This window comes from Scyliorhinus canicula, chromosome 1, assembly GCF_902713615.1.
Source record: "Scyliorhinus canicula chromosome 1, sScyCan1.1, whole genome shotgun sequence".
In the NCBI taxonomy this organism is placed as follows: domain Eukaryota; kingdom Metazoa; phylum Chordata; class Chondrichthyes; order Carcharhiniformes; family Scyliorhinidae; genus Scyliorhinus; species Scyliorhinus canicula.
In genome coordinates this window covers 101,814,438-101,830,924 of record NC_052146.1, presented here as the reverse complement: position 1 = coordinate 101,830,924, position 16,487 = coordinate 101,814,438, and the positions used below count along the sequence as shown (strand labels likewise).

General features: G+C 43.7%; 1 protein-coding gene across 2 annotated transcripts in view; it reads right to left on the bottom strand.

The window, feature by feature from the left end:
• Nucleotides 1–10,340: 10,340 nt before the first annotated feature.
• themis2 (thymocyte selection associated family member 2) overlaps nt 10,341–16,487 on the bottom strand; it is a 257,043-nt gene continuing 250,896 nt past the window's right edge. For both annotated transcript variants that reach the window (XM_038796389.1, XM_038796397.1), the window contains exon 7: nt 10,341–10,503. The gene's annotated coding sequence lies outside the window, so the exon portion shown is untranslated. The remainder of the gene's footprint in view (nt 10,504–16,487) is intronic.

The window sequence follows — 16,487 nt, the reverse complement described above, 5'->3', positions numbered from 1 at the left end:
GTGTTAAATCTCTATTGACTTGCATATTATACCATTGGTATTTATTTGTATTCAATGGCCCAAATGGCCTCCTTCTGCACTGTAAATTCTATGATTGTATAATTTGAGTAAATTATAAATAGTTTAACAAAAGCTTACTATTTCTATAATGACTAATAATGCAGGAAATCATCCCAAGGTACTTTACAGGTGCATAATAAATCAAAAACTGACACTGAGCTGAAGAAGGACATACTCAGAGACATGGTCATGGGGAAGGCAGTGGTGTTGTGGTATTGTCACTGGACTAGTAAACCAGAGACCCAGAGTAATGCTCTGGGGACCCAGCTTCAAATCCCACCATGGCAGATGGTGAAATTTGAATTCAATAAAAATGTCAATTGTCGTTAAAAACCCATCTGGTTCACTAATATCCTTTAGGGAAGGAAATCTGCCCTCCTTATCTGGTCTGGCCTACATGTGACTACAGATCCTCTGCAATGGGCGATTCTTAACTGCTCTTCAAGGGCAATTAGGGATGGCAACAAATGCTTACGCAACCAGTGACTCCCATGTCCCGCGAATGAATTTAAAAAAGACTAGTTTTGATGTCCAGGAAACAAGAGATATGGGGAATTGAAGATAAGCTGTAATATTCGATAGTACAACAGGTCAGTGGACCATATAGTTACTCCTGTTTCTAAAACTGAAAACACTGGAATTTCAACCAATGTTTTGTTAATGTGGCTGGTTATCCTGTACAATTGCTGGAATTCTAATATTTTTAGACTTTTTGTAGGGAATAATGTGCTTTCATTGATGAAACATTTAAAGATGGTGCAAGTGTATGAACCTGTAAAGTAGTTATCTTATGAAACCAATTTTCAAGCACCTTTCTTAAATGGAGCGCTTCCTGTTACACGGTGAGAACAAGGTTGGATTATATGGCCATGAGTACTGTTGTAAATTGGATGTATTGTCCTGGGGCAGTGGGGTTGGCTTAAGAGCTAAGTAGAATCATAGAATCTCTACAGTGGAGAAGGAGGCCATTTGGTTGGTTGAGTCTACATCAACCCTCTGAAAAAGCACCCTACCTAGGCCCACCCACCTGCCGTAACCCCACCTCACCTTTTGGACACTTATGGGGCAATTTAGCATAGCCACGTAACTTGCACATCTTTAGACTGGAAGGAAGCTGGAGCAACATAGGGAGAATGTGCCAAATCCAGGTCGACAAGTTGGAATCAAACCATAGCGCTGTGAGGCAGCAATGCTATCCAGGACTGCCCTGTGCTGCCTGCAGTAGGGATTATCCAAGGCTGAAGAGTGACTGAACCTTGGTATGATCATCTCAGAACATTTTTGTTCGCTGCAGTGTGGCTGCACAGAACCCCTTCAGGAAAAAGGTTGATGGAATATAAATGCGAGTGAAAATAGTTTAATGAAAAGCAATTGAAGTTACATTCAACCAAAGAACTGTTCTGCATACATTTTTTACTGTTTTAATATTTTGTTATAAATCAAACACGGATACTAAATTTGGAATGAGTAATTAAAACTGAGTGCTGCACATATTTAGTACGTAAAATTCCAGAAGCCTATTCAGGCAGGTTTTTGAAGGAATCTGGTATTCAGCTTATGGTTTGCATTGTTAACTAAGACAAAGTTGCATTTATAAAATTTATAAATTATCTTTTATCATTACAAAATGTACCACATGCTTTGCAGACAATGAAGCATTTTTGTTACGTAATTACTAGTAATACAGGAAACAGCATCCAATTGACACGTAGCAAACTCCCACAAACAGAAATATGATAATTGATATACTTAGAATGCTGGTTGAAGCATCAATGGCACCTGCTCTTTCTTGTACATAGTACTGTGGGATCTTTTGCATTTCCTGAGAGGGCAAACGAGGTCTCGCGTTTAACATCTTTTAGAAGATGGTGGGCGGGATTCTCCATTGCACAACGCCAATATCTTAATCGGTGATCGAGCGGGGAATCCCTTCCGACACCCAAATTGGGGGCGGCACCGGTTTGACCCCGTTTTTTGAGTCTCCGCCCCCTCTGAAATGATGTCATCGAGTCACATGGCGCATGCTGTTGAAATGCCATTGGTACATCATCGGAAGGCCCTCCCCCGATGGGCCGAGTTCCTGACCGCGCAGTGGATGCGTGGTCTGAGCAGTCGGGAATCTGGCGACTGCGGACTGTCCACCGCCGTCACACTCTACCAGGAGCCGTGCCGCTGGCCGGGGGGGGCTGTATTTGGCAGGTCAGGTTCGTGCACGGCCATGCCATGTTGTACAGTGCAGCTGCTGCAGGTCGTACGGACCTGGCCATTCTCCAGCCGTTTTTGGCGTGGGAGCCCGGAGTTTCACCCAGCGCCCGGCAAGCCCCTCACCGGTCCTGGAATCTGAGGGTTCGGTGCCGATTTTGGTGTCGTAAAACATCCGCAAATTCTCCGTTTCAGCTGGCACTTAGCCACTGAAACGGAGAATCCATGGTACAAATCTCCCTTACTGGAGCCTAGATATTTATGTTCAATCCCTGGAGTGGCACTTGAACTCAATCTTCGTTGAGAATTCTATGAACAGCTATGCTGACATACAGTAAAGCCAACTACTTTGTTTACAGCCCACTTTAATTATAATGCATGAAATCCCGAAATGAAGCTCATGTGGCTACTTTACGGAATGGTGGAACCACGATTCTTCGGAGATTTTTAGTAGCATCCTATCCTGGATTTGTTAAATATATCTGAAAAAATAATTAGTAATTATAAAACTACTATTGAAATTGAATTGTTTATACAAATAAAGTTGGGTATATGCTCTATTGCCTTCATGGAGTATCCCCAGTTGTCCAAGGCTTTCTCATTATGGTAATCTTTCTGCGATGTCATGATATCACATTGGGACAAGGAGCAGAAGCTCCAAGGGCTACTATCAGCCTCTATATGTTCTCGACCTACACCATCAGTGTTATGCACTATGGACCAGACAACTGAGCTAATTTGGCCCCTTCCTCCTCTACTAAGTTTATGACATTCCAGTTTCATTAGTCAATGCCAAACCAATACAAACCCATATCCTGCATGTTAGAATAGCTGCAACAAGCTTTGTAATTCTTTTGTCGTTTTAACAGTCAAAGTTTGTGCAAATCAACTTGAATCTGGGAGCTATACATATGGAGTTTTACAAAGTATCACTCAGAACTTCTGGATGCAAATGGTTGGACACTAGATGTACTCGGGGTAACTATACAACTAACCCCATTAACCACCCCCCCCCCCCATAACCCTGTCCCAACTCCCACCGATATGACCTAACACTTACTCTCACACTGACCTGCCACCATGTCGCCCAACCCACCTCACCAACCTGTTATCCTACTCATCTCCTCCCATGCCACCCTCTCCTCTCATGCCACCCTATCTTCTTCACTCCCAGCCACCTGCCCACCTCATCCATCTGCCACGCTACCACCCAACTACTTACCGTAGACACTTAGCTTTTCTCCATAGTTTTCCTAATATCTGGGGCATTGCTTACTGGAATACAATTGAAAAGGGACAGTGACTCCTGTGTATATTTTCTGTGCTGCTTCCTATGAGATTTGCTGCACTCCAGTCTATTTTGAACCAACCTCCACCAGATGATTGCCCAGAAAACACAATTTTTTTTTACAAAGGAGGAAAACATTTATGATTATACCAAACTGATATTTTCTGTTGCGTATAACTAAAAACACATTGTGGTGACTACCATAAAAATCTAGTGTCATTTTCATGAATATCAAACGTTCTGTACATACTTCACAATTGTTAAAAAAGTAGAGTTATAAAGAGAATTATTAAGAGTTAATTATGAGACCAATTTACAATAGATTTTACAATATATCAAATTTTAGCTGAGGTTATTGCAAATCTTTTAGCCATTTCAAGTGCTCTACACAAAGATTGCCTAATCTGTTTATTAAAGCAGTGGTTAAAATGTTATTTTCAATAAACTTATCAGTTAGATGATTTATGTTGCAAATAAAACTTTATTGTATTTACTTTGATAGGTCTTTTTTACTGATCATCAGCTTTCATGGATGTCTGTTTTGATATTCAAACTGCATCATACATTTACAATGACATAATCGATATCCTGAATAGCATCAGATATTGCAGTTGAAAATCACATTTCATTTCCATCAAATGTACATTTAAAGGTGAATGTTGGAGATTGAGAATTGCTTTTGATAAGAAATAGAGCACTTATTAGTACTTGGCAGGTGAACGTTGGAGGATATAGATGCTTCAGGAGAGATAGAGGGGATGTAAAAGGGGTGGGGGAGTAGCATTACTGGTTAAGGAGATTATAGCCGTACTGCAGGAGGACACCTCGGAGGGCTCAAACAATGAGGCAATCTGGATAGAGTTTAGGAACAGTAAGGGGGCAATCACAATGTTGGGCATTTATTACAGGCCCCCCAACTGCCAGTCAGAGATAGAGAAGCAGATAGGTGGAGAAATTTTGGATAGGTGCAAAAGTAGTAGGGTTGTTGTGGTAGAGGATTTTAATTTCCCCTATATTGACTGGGATTCACTCAGTGCTAGGGCTTGGAGGGGGCAGAGTGTGCAATGTGTATCTAGGAAGTCTTGAAGCAATAGGTCGATAATCCAACTAGGTAAGGGGCAGTACTGGACCTGGTATTGGGAAATTAGCTTTAACAGGTGGTTGAGGTTTCAGTAGGTGAACATTTTGCGAGTAGTGACCACAATTCCGTAAGTTTTAGGGTCCTGGATAGAGATGAGGATAACTTGCATTAAGGTGATAAACTGGACAAAGCAAATTACGATAAAATTAGGCAGCAATTGAAGAATTTGGATTGGGTGCGGCTGTTGGAGGGTAAATCAACATCAGAAATGTGGGAGTCTTTCAAGCGACATTTGATTAGGATTCATGCAAGTCATGTTCCTGAGAGAATGAAGGATAAGTATGGGAAGTTTGGGGAGTCTTGGATAACGAGGGATATTGTGCACCTCGTCAAAAAGAAAAAGGAGACTTTGGTACGGTTTACAAGGGTGGGGACAATCTAATCCCTTGAGGACTATGAAGAAAGTAGGAAGGTACTTAAGCGAGAAATTAGGAGGGCTAGAGAGGTCATGAAAAGTCCTTGGCAAGTATGATTAAGGTGAATCTCAAAGCTTTTTCATATGTAAAAAGCAAGAGGGTGGCCAGAAAAAGGATTGGACCACTTAAGGACAGGACAGTGGGGATCTATGTGTTGAGCCAGAGGAAATAGGCGAGGTACTAAATTAGTACTTTGCATCAGTGTTCGCCAAAGAAAAGGACTATGTGGAAGATGATTCTTGGGTAGGGTGTGTGGACAGTCTGGATCATGTTGACATCGAAAAGGAAAGTAGCAGGGATAATCTAGGAATCTATAGGCCAGTGAGCCTCACGTCGGCAGTAGGTAAATTATTGGAGAAAATTCTCAGAGACAGGATTTTTACCTATTTGGAAACAAATGTACTCATTAGCGATAGCATGGTTTTTGTGAAGGGGGGTCATGCCTCACTAACTTGATCGGGTTTTTTGAGGAGGTGACAGATGATTGATGAGGGAAGGGACGTGGATGTTGTTTACATGGACTGCAGTAAAGCCTTTGACAAGGTGCCTCATGGAAGACTGGTACAAAAGGTGAAGTCACACAGGATAAGAGGTGAGATGGTAAGATGGATACAGAACTGGCTCGGTCACAGAAGGCAAAGGATAGTAGTAGAAGGGTGTTTTTCTGAATGGAAGGTTGTGACTAGTGGTGTTCCAGAGGGATCTGTGCTGGGGCCTCTGTTGTTTGTAGTATACATAAATGATTTGGAGGAAAATGTAGCTGATCGGATTAAGTTTGCAGATTACACCAAGGTTGGTGAAGTGGCAGATAGTGTTGAGGATTGTCAGAGGATACAGCAGGACATGGATAGGTTGGAGACTTGGACAGAGAAATAGCAAATGGAGTTCAATCCAGACAAATGTGAGGTAATACATTTTGGTAGGTCTAACATAGAGGGGAAATATACAGTAAATGGCAAAACCTTTAGGAATATAGAAAGTTGGAGAGATCTGGGCGTGCTGGTCCATAGATCTTTAAAAGTGGCAACACAAGTGGACAAGGTAGTCAAGAAAGCATACGGAATGCTTGCCTTCATTGGACAGGGCATATCAAAACTGCAAATCATACTACAGTTGTATAGAACTTGGTATATTGCACACAATTCTGGTTGTCATATTACCAGAAGGATGTGGAGGCTTTGGAGAGGGTGCAGAGGAGGTTTACCAGGATGTTGCCTGGTCTGGAGGGTATTAGCTATGCGGAGAGGCCGAATAGACTGGGACTATTTTCATTAGAAAGACGGAAGTTGAGGGATGACGTGATAAAAGATCTGCAAGATTGAGAGGCATGGATAGAGTGGATGGGCAGGCACTCTTTCCCAGGTTGGAGGGGTCAGTCACCAGGGAGCATGGGTTTAGAGGAGATGTGCGAGGCAGATCTTTTACACAGGGTGGTGAGTGCCTGGAACATGTTGCCAGGGGAGGTTGTGGAAGCAGATACATTACTGGTGTTCAAAAGGCATAATGACAAATACATGGATAGGATGGGTATAGAGGGATATGGCACAAGGAAGTGCTGAGCCTTTTGGCCAAGGGTGGTATGACTGGTACAGGTTTGGAGAGCCAAAGGGCCTGTTCCTGTGCGGTATTGTTCTTTGTTAAGACATATTTATTAAATAGCTGTAGTCAATGTGAATGTTTTATGTTCTTTTGATGTGCTTTAAAAGGAGTTCAGGGAAAGATTTCCGTATTCTGTCTTGTGAGCTGTTACGGATTCTACAAATTGTTCAGCCTGCTTGTGCAAACCTTGCAGTCTGTGGAAAGAATGGCATTAACGTGTTCTTATTATTGTTTACTCCCTTCTCCCTTTTGTTAATTTTCCTGTTTTTATGTCTGTCCCTTGTATCACACAATTCTTTCTTACTCCAACCCCTCTCCATTGTTACCAGGTCAGCTGTTGAAAATTTAAACTACGAACAAATCTATGCATCAATAAAAGTTTCTAATTTTTCCTTTGCACAGTTATCTTTGGGGGTCAATTTTTTCCCCCCCTTAAAACAGTTATTTCACATCGAAAGATATTTCTGCAAATATTGCTTCATCAAAGTGACTTGCTTTCACTTTGAAACCCAGGTGGTAATCTTCTCCTTGTCCATTTCATACTCGCCCACGATTCTCTTCCATTATCAAATGTATGTTATTGGAGATGATTAGGAGCAGAAGCACCAAATCAGATTTCCTTGAATACTGGGACCAATTGTGCATCCGGTGCTGTCCCAACTGAGCAAAGATCAGGATTATCCAGTAATGTCAGTATCATGCTAGGTGTTGCATTTAATCACTTGGACGAAATGGCATTGTTTTGGTGCCAGTGCGTGTGTAGGTGCTAGGCAGTGGGTCTCCAAGGAGGACATTGATGGGGTGGCCTACAGGAGGATTCAGATAAACGTGCACATTGTGTTGCTTGGTGCATTGGCAGTACTTGCAGAAAGCCTGCTTTAAAGTCGGGGGGGAAAGGGAGGAGCCTGGCTTCAGTAGAACGCGGCATCATGCAGAGCTTGGAGTTCATTCTTTGCAGAGTGGAAGTGGGTGCTAATTCCAAGAGAGGCCTTGGACTCAGCAGAGATGCAGCATCTGGTGACTGTTGTCTTGGCTTCAAATGCAGTACAGGGAAAGTTACTCAACATCACAGTTCTGCAGTGGACGCTCAAAAGGCATGAGATACAAGCTCAGGCTGCTCTTTCACCATCTCTGACCATGGGGCATGTAGGTACACCAAACACTACAGCAATCTCTCTTTAACAGACTGAAGATTGGTGAGGTGCTGCCCTGGAGTAAAATGCCAATGGCTCAGTGGTGAATGAACCTTCTCTCCTCCTCGTGAACATTTGTGTTCCCACCGCTGCCACTTGGTGAGCACCCATTGCATTATTTGCCTGTCGATCAGACAGCCCACACTGCTGCCATCTGTGCCGAGGTGGTGCAATCTGAAGCCAGATTCTCAAGGCCAAACGTTGCTTGAGGGCCACCTGCAAAACCATTCACAGTCTCTCCCACTGAAAGTTCTGCTAGTCTTGCTTAGAGATAAATCTTTTGGTCATGGTGTTCCCATGCATCTGCTTCTCTTGTCTGAGGAAGTTGAAATCACTGGTTTGGAAGGTGCTGTTGAAGGAGGTTTGGTGAGTTACTGCCGTGCATCTTGAAAATGGAACATGATACTGCCACTGAGCATCAGTGGTGGAGAGAGTGAATTGTTAAGGTAGTGAATTGGGGCTGCTTTGTCCTGTATGGCATTGAGCTTCTTGATTGTTGCTGGATCTGCACTCATCCAGACAAGTGGAGAATATTCCATCACACTCCTGACTTCTGCCTTGTAGATGGTAGGCAGGCTTTGGGGAATCATGAAATGAATTGGTAAGCTCAGATTTCCCAGCCTCTGACCTGTTCTTGTGGCCAGAGTATTTATATGACTAGTCCAGCTCAGTTTCTGGTGAATGGTAACACTTAGGATGTTGATGGTGGGGGATTCATAGAACATAGAATTTACAGTGCAGAATTTACAGTGCAGAAGGAGGCAATTCGGCCCATCGAGTCTGCACCGGCTCTTGGAAAGAGCACACTACCCAAGCCCACACCTCCACCCTATCCCCATAACCCAGTAACCCCACCCAACACTAAGGGCAATTTTGGACACTAAGGACAATTTAGTACGGCCAATCCACCAAACCTGCACATCTTTGGACTGTGGGAGGAAACCAGAGCACCTGGAGGAAACCCACGGGGAGAATGTGCTGACTCCACATAGACAATGACCCAAGCTGGGAATCGAACCTGGGACCCTGGAGCTGTGAAGCAACTGTGCTAATCACTATGCTACCGTGCTGCCCCAATTCAGTGATGGTTATGCTGTTGAAAGTAATGGAGAGATGGTCTCTTGTTGGAGATGGTCATTATCTGGCATTTGTGATTTGTGAATGTTACTTGCCCTTCTTCAATCCAAGCCTGAATGTGCTGAATGGGTTCCTTTGGTATTCAAGGAATGAAAAATGGAAGTGTACTCTTGCAATCATCTGTAAACATCCCCACTTCTGACTTCATGATGGAGGGAACATCATTGATGAAACAGCTGAAGGTGGTTGGACCTAGGACACTACTCTGAGGAACTCCTGTAATAATATCCCGGGACTTGAGGTGATTGGTCTCCAACAACCACAACCATCTTTCTTTATGTCAGATAGGACTGCAACCGTTGGAGAGCTTGCCCCCTGAATTCCATTGACTTCAATTTTGTGAGGGTTCCTCGATACCACGCTCAGTCAAATGTTGCTTTGATGTAAAGGGCAATCACTTTACCCTCAACTCTGGAACTTGGTTGTTTTGTTCTCTGGTTGTTTTGTTCATGTTTGGGTCAAGGCTGTAATGAGGTCTAGAGTTGAGTACTCCGGGTCGAACCCCAACTGTGTATCACTGAACATGTTATTGCTGAGTGTCACTTGATAGCATCACGAATGACATCTTCCATCACTGTGCCTATGAGTGAGAGTAGGCTGATGTATTGGTAATTTGCTGCTTTCTTAGACAGGACATATCTAGGCAATTTTCTTCATCGTCTGGTAGATGCTAGTGTTATAGCTGTTCTCAAAAAGTGAGGACAATGACTACAGCTGGGTGTTGTCAAGGCCAACAGCCTTTGCTATCGCCAGACTCTTCAGCTGTTTCTTCATATTATGTGGAGTATTGAATTGGCTGAAGACTGGCATCTGGAATGCTGCCAACCTCTGGAGGAGGCTGGGATTGATCATCCACTTGCCACTTCTGGCTGAAGATGGTTGTAAGTTCTTTGTTTCTGCACAGAAGTGCTGGGCACCCCATCATTCAGGATGAGAATGTTTGTGGAGCCTCCTCTTCCAGTTAGCTTTTTCATTTTTCATTTTCTACCACCATTCACAACTGGATGTGGAAGACTGCAGAGTTGAAACATCATAAACTAACTTACATGAACATTCTGACTGACCAGATTCATTTCAATGATTGGCAGCATGGAGCAGTCATCCCCTTGGCAACAAAATAAACATTGGTGGTTTCTCAATGTCCCTTTTGATTAATATAACAATTATCTTGCAGTACTACCATCCATGTGCACACAACAGATAAATGTGTTTCAGCTTGGTGAAAGAACTGTCACAATGGTTTTGACTAATGTGTTAGTCTGTCACCATTCCCCAAACATTATTTTCAAGATGCGAGTTGATTCTTTTTCTTATTACTATCTTCAAAAAGATATATTTTATTTATTTCCAAAGCAGCAGTTCTTTTTGTAATACAATACTTTGGGTTGAATATTTGCTTGTATCAATGAAGCTAAGGTTGTAGTCAGCTGGAAGCAGATTCCTGAACAAGCTGTTCATCTTTGATTCCTAAGGAAGTGATAAACAAAACAAAAAAAGTGTGATTTTAAAAATTGAAAGTGGACTAATTAAATGTTAAATCACTGGAAGTCAGTCAAAATGTACACTATGGTCTTCATGTGGATTGTAAAATATACAACCTGGGGCTGTTCAGCACAGGGCTAAATCGTTGGCTTTGAAAGCAGACCAAGGCAGGCCAGCAGCACGGTTCAATTCCCGTACGAGCTTCCCCGAACAGGTGCTGGAATGTGGCGACTAGGGGCTTTTCACAGTAACTTCATTTGAAGGCTACTTGTGACAATAAGCGATTTTCATTTTTCACAAGAGTAAAACAAGCATTCTGATCCTGAGGTTTCAGCTAACCTTTCTATAATATAATCATTATTAATGTCACAAGTAGGCTTACATTAACAGTACAATGAAGTTACTGTGAAAACCCCCTAATTGCCACACTCCAGCACCTGTTCAGGTACACTGAGGGCGAATTCAGAATGTCCAATTCTGCATACAGTGACTCAAGCTGGGCATTGAACCTGGGATCCTGGTGTGTGAAGCAACAGTGCTAACCACTGGGCTACTATGCCGCCCGATGGCAGCTGAAGCCTATTGTGACATTGATCGACCTTTAAAACCATTTGGCTTTAACATTATCCTTGTTTTGTATACTTAAAAAATCTCAATAAAAACATTTATATAAAAAAAATTGAATTCAATAAAAATCTGGAAGTCTATTGATGACCATTAAACCAATATTGATTGTCGTAAAAGAACCATCTGGTTCCCTGATGTCCTTTAGGGAAGGAAATCTGCAACCTTACCTGGTCTGGCCTACATGTGCCTCCAGTCTCACTGCAATGTGGTTGACTCTTAAATGCCCTCAAGGATGGCAATAAACGCTGGCCCAACCAGCGATACCACATCCCATGAACGAATAATAAAAAAATTATTCTTGGGAGAGCCAATTAGGAGAAAGCAGAGACAAATCTCTGGGAAGAATACTGGAAAGACAGTCATGAGGGAACTGGAAATTGGGTCAACTGGTGAACACCAAATACAGAAATTCTTCCATTGTAACAGCAAAAGTGCTAGCATAGAAGAATAGAAGCATATATTGAAACAGGAGGAGGCCATTCGTCCCTTTGAGCCTGCACCACCATCCATTATGATCATGGCTGATCATTAAGGTCAAAAGCCTGATCCCACCTTACCCCGATATCCCCTGATTCCTTTAGCCCCAAGAGCTGTATCTAACTCCTTGAAATTACACAATGTTTTAGCCGCAATTACTTTCTGTGGTAGTGAATTCCACACATTCACCACTTACCGGGTGAAGAAATTTCTCCTCACATCAGGGGGATTGAGTTTCGGAGCCACAAGGTCATGCTGCAGCTGTACATAACTCTGGTGCAGCCGCACCTGGAGTACTGCGTGCAGTTCTGGTCACCACATTATAGGAAGGATGTGGAAGCTTTGGAAAGGGTTCAGAGGAGATTTACTAGGATGTTGCCTGGTATGGAGGGAAGGTCTTACGAGGAAAGGCTCAGGGAATTGAGGTTGTTTTCGTTAGAGAGGAGAAGGCTGAGAGGTGACTTAATAGAGACATATAAGATAGTCAGAGGGTTAGATAGGGTGGACAGTGAGAGCCTTTTTCCTCGGATGGTGATGACCAACACGAGGGGACATAGCTTTAAGTTGAGGGGCGGTAGATATAGGACAGATGTCAGAGGCAGCTTCTTTACTCAGAGAGTAGTAGAGTGTGGAACGCCCTGCCTGCAACAGTAGTAGACTCGCCAACTTTAAGGGCATTTAAGTGGTCACTGGATAGACATATGGATGAAAATCGAATAGTGTAGGTGAGATAGGCTTCAGATGGTTTCACAGGTCGGCGCAACATCGAGGGCCGAAGGGCCCGTACTGCGCTGTAGTGTTCTATGTTCTATCACCTTATCTTCAAACTATGACCCCTAGTTCTGGACTCCCCCACCATTGGGAACATTCTTTCTGAATCTACCCTGTCTAATCGTGTTCGAATTTTATAAGTTTCTATGAGATCCTCTCTCACCCTTCTAAACTCCAATGAATATAATCCTAACTGACTTACGCTCTCCTCATAGACAGTCCCGCCATTCCAGACATCAGTCTGGTAAACCTTTGCTGCACTCCCTCCATAGCAAGAACATCCTTCCTATGACAAGGACACCAAAACTGCACACAATACTCCAGCTGTAGCCTCAAAATGCCCTATACAATTGCAGTAAAACATCCCTATTCCTAGACTTAAATCCTCTCGCTATGAAAGCCAACATACCACTTGCCTTCTTTACTGCCTGCTGTACCTGCGCGCTTACTTTCAGCGACTGTTTCACAAGGACACTAAGGTGGCAGCACGGTAGCATGGTGGTTAGCATAAATGCTTCACAGCTCCAGGGTCCCAGGTTCAATTCCCGGCTGGGTCACTGTCTGTGCGGAGTCTGCACGTCCTCCCCGTGTGTGCGTGGGTTTCCTCCGGGTGCTCCGGTTTCCTCCCACAGTCCAAAGATGTGCGGGTTAGGTGGATTGGCCATGCTAAATTGCCCGTAGTGTCCTAAAAAGTAAGGTTAAAGGGGGGGGGGGGTTGTTGGGTTACGGGTATAGGGTGGATACGTGGGTTTGAGTAGGGTGATCATTGCTCGGCACAACATCGAGGGCCGAAGGGCCTGTTCTGTGCTGTACTGTTCTAAAAAGGTCTCGCTGACTATCCACCTCTCTCAATTTTGACCCATTCAAATAATAATCTGCCTTCGTATTTTTTCTACCAAAGCGGATAACCTCACATTTATCCACATTATTCTGCATCTGGCATGCATATGTCCATTCACTCAGCTTATCCAAATCCCACTGAAGCATCGCTGTATCCTCCTCCCACCCAACTTTGTATCATCTGAAAATTTGGAGATAATTCATTTACTTAATGTGAACAGTTGGGGTCCGAACACAGATCCCTGCGGTACCCCACTAGTTACTGCCTGCCAATCGGAAAAAGACCCATTTATTCCAGCTTTTTGCTTTCTGTCTGCTAACCAGCTTTCTATCCATCTCAATACACCACCCGCAATCCCACATGCTTTAGCTTCACATAGTAATCTGCAACGTGAGACCTTGTCAAAAAGCCTTCTGAAAGTCTAAACAAACCACATCCACCAGTTCTCCCTGGTCAACTCTACTAGTTACATCTTCAAAGAATTCTGGTAGATTTGTCAAGTATAATTTTCCCTTTGTAAATCCATGCTGAGTTATACCCCTGCTTTATAAATGCTGTGCTATGAAATCCTGATAATGGACTCCAGCAATTTTCCGACCATCGATGTTAAGCTTGCTTAGTGGAAGCAAAATCAGATAGAAACCGAAAGACCTAAAAATATAATTCCAAATGATTACTTTATACAAATATGTACTAGAGAAGACCCAAGTAACTGGTTATATAATGTAAAATTTTAAGGAACAATAAACAGATGGAAAAAGAAGGTGGCATGGCAACTTCAATAAAGGAATATAACAGTATTAAAATAGAAGGCTGTTCTGGGGGCTGTACTCAGGCAGCACGGTAGCACAGTTGTTAGCACTGTGGCTTCACAGTGCCAGGGTCCTAGGTTCGATTCCTGGCTGGGTCACTGTCTGTGCGGAATCTGCACTTTCTCCCCTTGTCCGCGGGGGTTTCGTCCGGGTGCTCCGGTTTCCTCCCACTAGTCCCGAAACATGTGCTGTTAGGTATTTTGGACATTCTCCCTCTGTGTACCTGAATAGGCACCAGGATGTGGCGACTAGGGGCTTTTCACAGTAACTTCATTGCGGTGTGTGCCTACTTGTGACAATAAAGATTATTATCATAATAAAATCCAAATGCACCTGGGACTCTTACTTGTCATTGGCTGCCTTTCTGCTTCCCGGCTGGGAGAAGAGCACGGGCGGAATTTAGTTGGCCTGCTGCTGGGCTGAAAGTGGAGCAGAATCGACTCATTTTTGCAGTTTTAGACTGGATGGTGTCTGGAGACTGGAGGCCAGAACTGTGAGAGCAGCAGGGCGGTGGCTCAATTGACTATGTGTACTGCTTGTACTGATGTTGGTTTTGTTTTATATTTGGGGGATTGTATGGTTATTATTGTATTTTTGTTGTGTATGGTTATTTTGGGCTCAGCGTTGGGTGCTCACCAGTTACGGCTCTCCTGCTTCTGTGCACTGGGGGTTGATGGGCCCTTCCTGGTGTGAGTGAGGAAGAAGGGTGTTCTCTCTCTATCTCCTCAGCCGCACTCTGCCTGTCCTTTCCCGGTGAACTGAGCTGCTTGCGGGCACCTCTTCACCGATGTAGGGCTGCTGCTGAAGCCGGGGGAGAGGAGCGTGTGCTGGTGGCTTTGACTTGTAGTTACTTGTTTGTTGGGTTTCTTGTGGTTGCTCTGTATTTGTTTTTGTAAAGGGAAATCCCTCTCACACTCTCTCGCTTAATTCTGCCTTACATTGGTGTGCCTTTTCTGGTGCTCCAGGCTGCTCGTTTGGATGCCTTTCCACTGATGTGGGACTGCTTTCAGGGCAGGGCGTTGGTCTGTCCTTTTCCAGTGGTCTGGGCTGCTCATTTGGGCACCTTTCCACCGATGTGGAGCTACCATTCGGGCGGGGAGGGGAAAGCGGAGAAGTGGCCGTATGCTGGCTTTATTGCTGGTGTCCAGTTTAAAGGAACTGTTTTGGATTGAACTGTGGCCCCGTCTTGGGAGGGGATGGTGTGTTTTCTCTGTCTCTCACACCGTGTCCTATACCGGTGTGTCCTTTTCCGGTGGTCTGTGCTGCTCGTTGGTGCCTTTCTGCCGGTCTGGGGCTAATGTTGGGGACAGGGGGTGGGTGTGTGTGATCTGGTTGTTTTTGTATCTTGTACATAAACAACCAGCATTTGCATTTGACATATTTTGATTTTTCATGACTATGTAGTTTTTGCACGTTGCTCACTTTCTTTATACTGTTTGAGTGGTCAAGAAACTAAAATATATCATGGGATAACCAATCGTCGCCAGCCTATAGGTTTCAGGTAGGTTATAACAAATATCAAATGTAAAGCGAACACCAATTTGTTTTATAAATTTAGAGTACCCAATTCATTTTTTCCAATTAAGGGGCAATTTTCATTTCATTTCATTTTCAATTTAGCGTGACCAGTCCACCTACCCTGAACATCTTTGGGTTGTGGGGCAAAACCCACACAAACACCGGGAGAATGTCCAAACTCCACATGGACCATGACCCAGAGCCAGGATTGAACCTGGGACCTCGGCGTTGTGAGACAGCAGTGATAACCACTGCACCGTCGTGCTGCCTGGAACAACAATTTATACTTTGTGAGAAGAGAGTGCTGGCAAGGGGGCTCCGATTGGTAGAACTATTACCATGGAGAATGCATGTTAACTGAAAACTGACAGCTAACTGCTATGCTTTGTTTCAACTTCAAACCTGGTAGTTTGACTTTTGACTGGTCAAGGCATTGCTCTGGTGCACTAGCCAAAGAATGACCATGATCTATTTTTTTAGTTGAAACAGGTGCAATGTGTGCAAATGTTTTATTTTAATTTATACATGGCATGTGGGTGTCACTGGCAGGCCAGCCAGGTTCAGAATGTTGCTTATTCCTAATTGCCCTCGAGAAAGTGGTGGTGAGCTGCCTTCTTGAACCACTACAGTCCATGTGGTGTCGGAACACCCACTCTGCTGTTAAGAAGGGATTTCCAGGATTTTGACCCAATGATGATTGAATAGTAGTTGTGTTGTTCTCATTGCTGCAGTGAATTTTGTAGATGGTACAAACTGCTGCCAGTGTGCATCAGTGATGGAGAGAGTAAATGTTAAGGTGATGGATCGGGTGCAAATCGAGTGGGCTGCTCTCTCCTAGATGGTGTCGAGCTTCTTGAGCAATATTGGAGCAGAACTCATCCAGGCAAGTGGAGAGTATTCCATTACACCCTTGACGTGTGCCT